This window comes from Symphalangus syndactylus, chromosome 20 (assembly GCF_028878055.3).
Source record: "Symphalangus syndactylus isolate Jambi chromosome 20, NHGRI_mSymSyn1-v2.1_pri, whole genome shotgun sequence".
In the NCBI taxonomy this organism is placed as follows: Eukaryota; Metazoa; Chordata; class Mammalia; order Primates; family Hylobatidae; genus Symphalangus; species Symphalangus syndactylus.
Genome location: NC_072442.2, coordinates 30577535 through 30584521, shown reverse-complemented (window position 1 = coordinate 30584521; position 6987 = coordinate 30577535). Strand labels below are relative to the sequence as shown.

The following is a 6987-nucleotide window of genomic DNA, read 5'->3' as shown; positions in this document are numbered from 1 at the left end:
GCGAAACTTCTTTCTGTTCCGTGCATTCAACTAACAGAGGTGAAACTTACTTTTGGTTGAGCAGTTCTGAAACACTCTTTCTGTAGAAACTGCAAGCGGACATTCAGAGCGCAAAGTGGCCTATAGTGGGAAAAGGAATATCTTCAAGGAACTACACAGAAGCATTCTGCGAAACGTCTTTCTGTTCTGTGCATTCCACTAACAGAGTTGAACTTTACTTTTGATTGAGCAGTTCTGAAACACTATTTCTGCAGAAACTCCAAATGCACTTTCGGAGCCCTAAGGGGCCTATAGTGGAAAAAGAAATATCTTCAAATAAAAACTACACAGAAGCATTCTGCGAAACTTCTTTCTGTTCTGTGCATTCTAGTAACAGAGTTGAACCTTACTTTTGATTGAGCAGTTCTGAAACACTCTTTCTGTAGAAACTGCAAGCCCACATTTAGAGCGCTTGGGGGCCTACAGTGGAAAAAGAAATCTCTTCAAATAAAAACTACACAGAAGTATTCTGCAAAACTTCTTTCTGTTCTGTGCATTCAACTAACAGAGTTGAACCACAGTTTTGATTGAGCAGTTCTTAAACACTCTTTCTGTGTATTCGGCAAGCGGACATTCAGAGCACTAAGGGGCCTATAGTGGAAAAAGGAATATCCTCAAATAAAAACTACACAGAAGCATTGTATGAAACTTCTTTTGTTCTGTGCATTCAACTAACAGAGTTGAAAATTACTTTTGATTGAGCAGTTCTGAAACAGTCTTTCTGTGGAAACTTGAAGTGCACATTCGGAGCCCTAAGGGGCCTATAGTGGAAAAAGGAATATCTTCAAATAAAAACTACACAGAAGCATTCTGCGAAACTACATTCTGTTCTCTGCATTCAACTAACAGAGTTGAACCTTACTTTTGATTGAGCAGTTCTGAATCACTCTTTCTGTAGAAACTGCAAGCCGAAATTCAGAGCGCTATGGGGCCTATTGTGGAAAAACGAATATCTTCAAAAAATTACTACACAGAAGCATTCTCCGAAACTTGTTTCTGTTCTGTGTATTCAACTAACAGAGTTGAACCTTACTTTGATTGAGCAGTTCTGAAATATTCTTTCTGTAGAAACTGCAAGTGGACATTCGGAGCGCTAGGAGGCCTATAGTGGAAAAAGGAATATCTTCAAAAAACTACACAGAAGCATTCTGCGAAACTTCTTTCTGTTCTGTGCATTCAACTAACAGTGTTGAACCTTACTTTTGATTGAGCAGTTCTGAAACAGTCTTTCTGTAGAAACTGCAAGTGCACATTCGGAGACTTAAGGGGCCTCTAGTGGAAAAAGGAATGTATTCAAATAAAAACTACACAGAAGCATTCTGCAAAACTTGTATCTCTTCTGTGTGTTCAACTAACAGAGTTGAAACTTACATTTGATTGAGCAGTTCTGAAACACTCTCTGTAGAAACTGCAAGCGGACATTCGGAGCGCTAAGGGGCCTATATTAAAAAAAGAAATAGCTTCAAATGAAAATTACACAGAAGCATTCTGCAAAACATCTTTCTGTTCTGTGCATTCAACTAACAGAATTGAACGTTAGTTTTGATTGAGCAGTTGTGAAACAATCTTTCTGTAGAAACTGCAAGCGGACATTAGGAGCGATAAGGGGCCTATAGTGGAAAAAGTAATATCTTCAAATAAAAACTAAACAAAGCATTCAGCGAAACTTTTTTCTGTTCTGTGCATTTAACTCACAGAGTTGCCTTACTTTTGATTGAGCATTTCGGAAACACTCTATCTGTAGAAATTGTAAGCAGACATTCGGAGCGCTAACGGCCAATAGTGGAAAAAGGAATATCTTCAAACAAAAACTACACAGAAGCATTCTGTGAAACTTCTTTCTGTTCTGTGCATTCAACTAACAGTGTTGAACCTTACTTTTGATTGAGCAGTTCTGAAACACTCTTTCTGTAGAATCTGCAAGTGGAAATTCAGATCGCAAAGGGGCCTATAGTGGAAAAAGGAATATTTTCAAATGCAAGCTACACAGAAGCATTCTGCGAAACTTCTTTCTGTTTTGTGCATTCAACTAACAGACTTGAACCTTACTTTTGATTGAGCATTTCTGAAACACTCATTATGTAGAAACTGCAAGCGGACATTGAGAGCTCTAAGGGGCCTATAGTGGAAAAAGGAATATCTTCAAGTAAAAACTACACAGAAGCATTCTGCAAATCTTCTTTCTGTTCTGTGCATTCAAGTAACAGGGTTGAACCTTACTTTTCATTGAGCAGTTCTGAAACACTCTTTCTGTAGAAACTGCAAGCGGACATTCTGAGCGATAAGAGGCCTATAGTGGAAAAAGGAATATCTTGATATAAAATCTAGACAGAAGCATTCTGTCAAACTTCTTTCTCTTCTGTGCATTCAACTATCAGAGTTGAAACTTACTTTTTATTCAGCAGTTGTGAAAAACTCTTTCTGTAGAAACTGCAAGCGGACATTCCGAGTGCTAGGGGGCCTATAGCGAAAAAAGGAAAATCTTCAAATAAAAACTACACAGAAGCATTCTGCGAATGTACTTTCTGTTCTGTGGATTCAAGTAACAGAGTTGAACCTTACTTTTGATTGAGCAGTTCTGAAACACTCTTTCTGTAGAAACTGCAAGCAGACATTCGGAGCGCTAGGGTGCATATAGTGGAAAAAGGAATATCTTCAAATAAAAACTACACAGAAGAATTCTGCGAAACTTCTTTCTGTTCTGTGCATTCAACTAACAGAGTTGAACCTTACTTTTGATTGAGCAGTTCTGAAACACTCTTTCTGTAGAAACTGCAAGCCGACATTCGGAGCGCTATTGGGCCAATAGGGGAAAAACGAATATCTTCAAAAAACTAGTACACAGAAGCATTCTGTGAAACTTCTTTCTCTTCTGTGTATTCAACTAACAGAGTTGAACCTTACTTTTGATTGAGCAGTTCTGAAACACTCTATCTGTAGAAACTGTAAGCGGACATTCGGAGCGCTATTGGGCCAATAGTGGAAAAATGAATATCTTCAAAAAACTAGTACACAGAAGCATTCTGTGAAACTTCTTTCTCTTCTGTGTATTCAACTAACAGAGTTGAACCTTGCTTTTGATTGAGCAGTTCTGAAACACTCTATCTGTAGAAACTGTAAGCGGACATTCGGAGCTCTAAGGGGCCTATAGTGGAAAAATGAATATCTTCAAATAAAAACTACACAGAAGCATTCTGTGAAACTTCTTTCTCTTCTGTGCATTCAACTAACAGAGTTGAACCTTACTTTTGATTTAGCAGTTCTGAAACACTCTTTCTGTAGAAACTGCAAGCACAAATTCCGAGCGCTAAGAGGCCTATAGTTGGAAAAGGATTATCTTGAAATAAAAACTACACAGAAGCATTCTGCAAAACTTCTTTCTGTTCTGTGCATTCAACTAACGGAGTTGAACCTTACCTTTGATTGAGCAGTTGTGAAACACTCTTTCTGTAGAAACTGCAAGCGGACATTCGGATCTCTAAGGGACCTATAGAGGAAAAAGTAATGTCTTCAAATAAAAACTAAAGGGAAGCATTCTGCGAAACACCTTTCTTTTCTGTGCATTCAACTCACAGAGTTGAACGTTACTTTTGATTCAGCAGTTCTGAAACACTCTTTCTGTAGAAACTCCAAGCGGACTTTCGTATCGCTAAGGGGCCTATAGTGGAAAAAGGAATATCTTCAAATAAAAACTACAGAGAAGCATTCTGCGAAATTTCTTCTGTTCTGTGCATTCAACTAACAGAGTTGAACCTTACTTTTGATTGAGCTGTTCTGAAACACTCTTTCTGTAGAAACTGCAAGCGGACATTCGGAGAGCTATGGCGAATATAGTGGAAAAAGGAATGTCTTCAAAAAACTACTACACAGAAGCATTCTGCGAAACTTCTTTCTGTTTTGTGTATTCAACTAACAGTGTTGAAACTTACTTTTGATTGAGCAGCTCTGAAACACTCTTTCTGTAGAAACTACAAGCACACATTCGGAGCGCTAAGAGGCCTACTGTTGGAAAAGGAATATCTTGAAATAAAAACTACGCAGAAGCATTCTGTGAAACCTCTTTCTGTTCTGTGCATTCAACTAACAGTGGTGAAACTTACTTTTAGTTGAGCAGTTCTGAAACACTCTTTCTGTAGAAACTGCAAGCGGACATTCGGAGCACTAGGGGGCCTATAGTGGAAAAAGGAATATCTTCAAATAAAAAGTATACAGAAGCATTCTGTGATACTTCTTCCTGTTCTGTGCATTCAACTAACAGAGTTGAAACTTACTTTTGATTGAGCAGTTCTCAAACCCTCTTTCTGTAGTATCGGCAAGGCGACATTCACAGCTGTAAGGGGCCTATAGTGGAGAAAGGTTTATCTTCAAATAAAAACTACACAGAAGCATTCTGCGAAACTTCTTCTGTTCTGTGCTTTCAACTAAGAGAGTTGAACCTTACTTTTGATTAAGCAGTTCTGATACACTCTTTCTATAGAAACTGCAAGCGGACATTCAGAGCGCTAAGGGGCCTATAGTGGAAAAAGGAATATCTTGAAATAAAAACTACACAGAAGCATTCTGCGAAACTTCTTTCTTTTCTGTGCATTCAAATAACAGTGTTGAACCTTACTTTTGATTGAGCAGTTCTGAAACACTTTTTCTGTAGGAACTGCAGGCAGACATTCGGAATACTATGGGGCCTAGAGTGGAAAAAGGAATATCTTCAAATAAAAGTTACAAAGAAGCGATCTGCGAATTTTCTTTCTGTTCTGTGCATTCAACTAACAGAGTTGAAACTTACTTTTGATTCAGCAGTTCTGAAACACTCTTTCTGTAGAATCGGCAAGCGGACATTCGGAGCGCTAAGGGACCTATATTGGAAAAAGTGATGTCTTCAAATAAAAACAACACAGAAGCATTCTGCGAAACTTCCTTCTGTTCTGTGCAATCAACACACAGAGTTGAACCTGACATTTGATTCAGCAGTTCTGAAATCCTCTTTCTGTAAAAACTGCAAGTGGACATTGGGAGAGCTAAGGGGCCTATAGTGGAAAAAGAAATATCTTCAAAAAAAAACTACACAGAGGCGTTCTGCGAAACTTCTTTCTGTTGTGGGCATTCAACTAACAGAGTTGAACCTTAGTTTTGATTGAACAGTTCTGAGATTCTCTTTGTGTAGAAATTGCAAGCGGAAATTCGGAGTGCTAAGGGGCCTATAGTGGTAAAACAAATACCTTCAAATAAAAACTATACAGAAGCATTTTGCAACACTTGTATCTGTTCTGTTTATTCAACTAACAGAGTTGAAACTTACATTTGATTGAGCAGTTCTGAAACACTCTTTCTGTAGAAACTGCAAGCGGACATTCGGAGTGCTAAGAGGTGTATAGTGGAAAAAGGAATATCTTGAAATAAAAACTACACAGAAGAATTCTGCAAAACTTCTTTCTGTTCTGTGCATTCAAATAACAGAGGTGAATCTTACTTTTGGTTGAGCAGTTCTGAAACACTCTTTCTGTAGAAACTGCAAGTGGACATTCGGAGCGCAAAGTGGCCTATAGTGGGAAAAGGAATACCTTCAAAAAACTAAAGAGAAGCATTCTGCGAAATGTCTTTCTGTTCTGTGCATTCCACTAACAGAGTTGAACTTTACTTTTGACTGAGCAGTTCTGAAACACTATTTCTGCAGAGACTGCAAGTGCACTTTCGGAGCCCTAAGGGGCCTATACTGGAAAAGGAAATATCTACAAATAAAAACTACACAGAAGCATTCTGCGAAACTTCTTTCTGTTGTGTGCATTCTAGTAACAGAGATGAACCTTACTTTTGATTCAGCAGTTCTGAAACACTCTTTCAGTAGAAATTGCAAGTGGACATTCGGAGGGCTAAGGGTCCTATAGTTGAAAAAGGAATATCTTCAAATAAAAACTACTTAGAAGCATTCTGCGAATCTTCTTTCTGTTCTGTGCATTCAACTATCAGAGTTGAATCTTACTTTTGATTGAGCAGTTATGAAACACTCTTTCTGAACAATCGACAAGCAGACATTCGGAGCGCTAAGGGGCCTATAGTGGAAAAAGGGATGTCTTCAAATAAAAACTACACAGAAACATTCTGCGAAACTTCCTTCCATTCTGTGCATTCAACTCGCAGAGTTGAACTTCTCTTTTGATTCCGCAGTTCTGAAACACTCTTTCTGTAGAAACTGCAAGAAGACATTCGGAGTGCTAAGGGGCCTACAGTGGAAAAAAAAATATCTCCAAAAAAAAACTACACAGAAGCATTCTGCGAAACTTCTTTCTGTTTTGCGCATTCAACTCACAGAGTTGAACCTTACTTTTGATTGAGCAGTTCTGAAGCACTTTTTCTGTAGAAACTGCAAACGGACAATCGGAGCACTAAGGGGCCTAGAGTGGAAAAAGGAATATCTTCAAATAAAAATTACACAGAAGCATTCTGTGAATCTTCTTTCTGTTCTGTGCATTCAACTAACAGAGTTGAAACTTACTTTTATTCAGCAGTTCTGAAACACTCTCTCTGTAGAATCGGCAAGCGGATATTCGGAGCGCTAAGGGGCCTGTATTGGAAAAAGTGATGCCTTCAAATAAAAACAACACAGAAGCATTCTGCGAAACTTCCTTCAGTTCTGTGCATTCAAATCACAGAGTTGAACCTCCCTTTTGATTCAGCAATTCTGAAACACTCTTTCTGTAGAAACTGCACGGGGACATTTGGAGCGCTGAGAAGCCTACAGTGGAAAAAGGAATATCTTTAAAAAAAAACTACACAGAATCATTCTGCGAAACTTCTTTCTGTTCTGTGCATTCAACTAACAGAGTTGAACCTTACTTTTTATTGAGCAGTTCTGAGACGCTCTTTCTGTAGAAACTGCAAGCGGAAATTCGGAGATCTAAAGAGCCTATAGTGGAAAAAGAAATACCTTCAAATAAAAACTACCCAGAAGCA

The 6987-nt window shown here is 38.4% G+C and overlaps 2 long non-coding RNA genes across 2 annotated transcripts; both read right to left on the bottom strand.

Annotated features, from left to right (window-relative positions):
- Positions 1 to 3462: 3462 nt before the first annotated feature.
- On the bottom strand, positions 3463 to 4361 carry LOC134735319 (uncharacterized). Its single transcript, XR_010118397.1, has 3 exons — positions 4311 to 4361; positions 4140 to 4209; positions 3463 to 3526 (listed from the first exon to the last, which is right to left on the bottom strand). It is a non-coding gene; the product is annotated as an uncharacterized lncRNA (long non-coding RNA).
- Positions 4362 to 5513: 1152 nt separating this feature from the next.
- Positions 5514 to 6763, bottom strand: LOC134735318 (uncharacterized). Its single transcript, XR_010118396.1, has 3 exons — positions 6530 to 6763; positions 6359 to 6428; positions 5514 to 5576 (listed from the first exon to the last, which is right to left on the bottom strand). It is a non-coding gene; the product is annotated as an uncharacterized lncRNA (long non-coding RNA).
- Between the last annotated feature and the right edge of the window lie 224 nt (positions 6764 to 6987).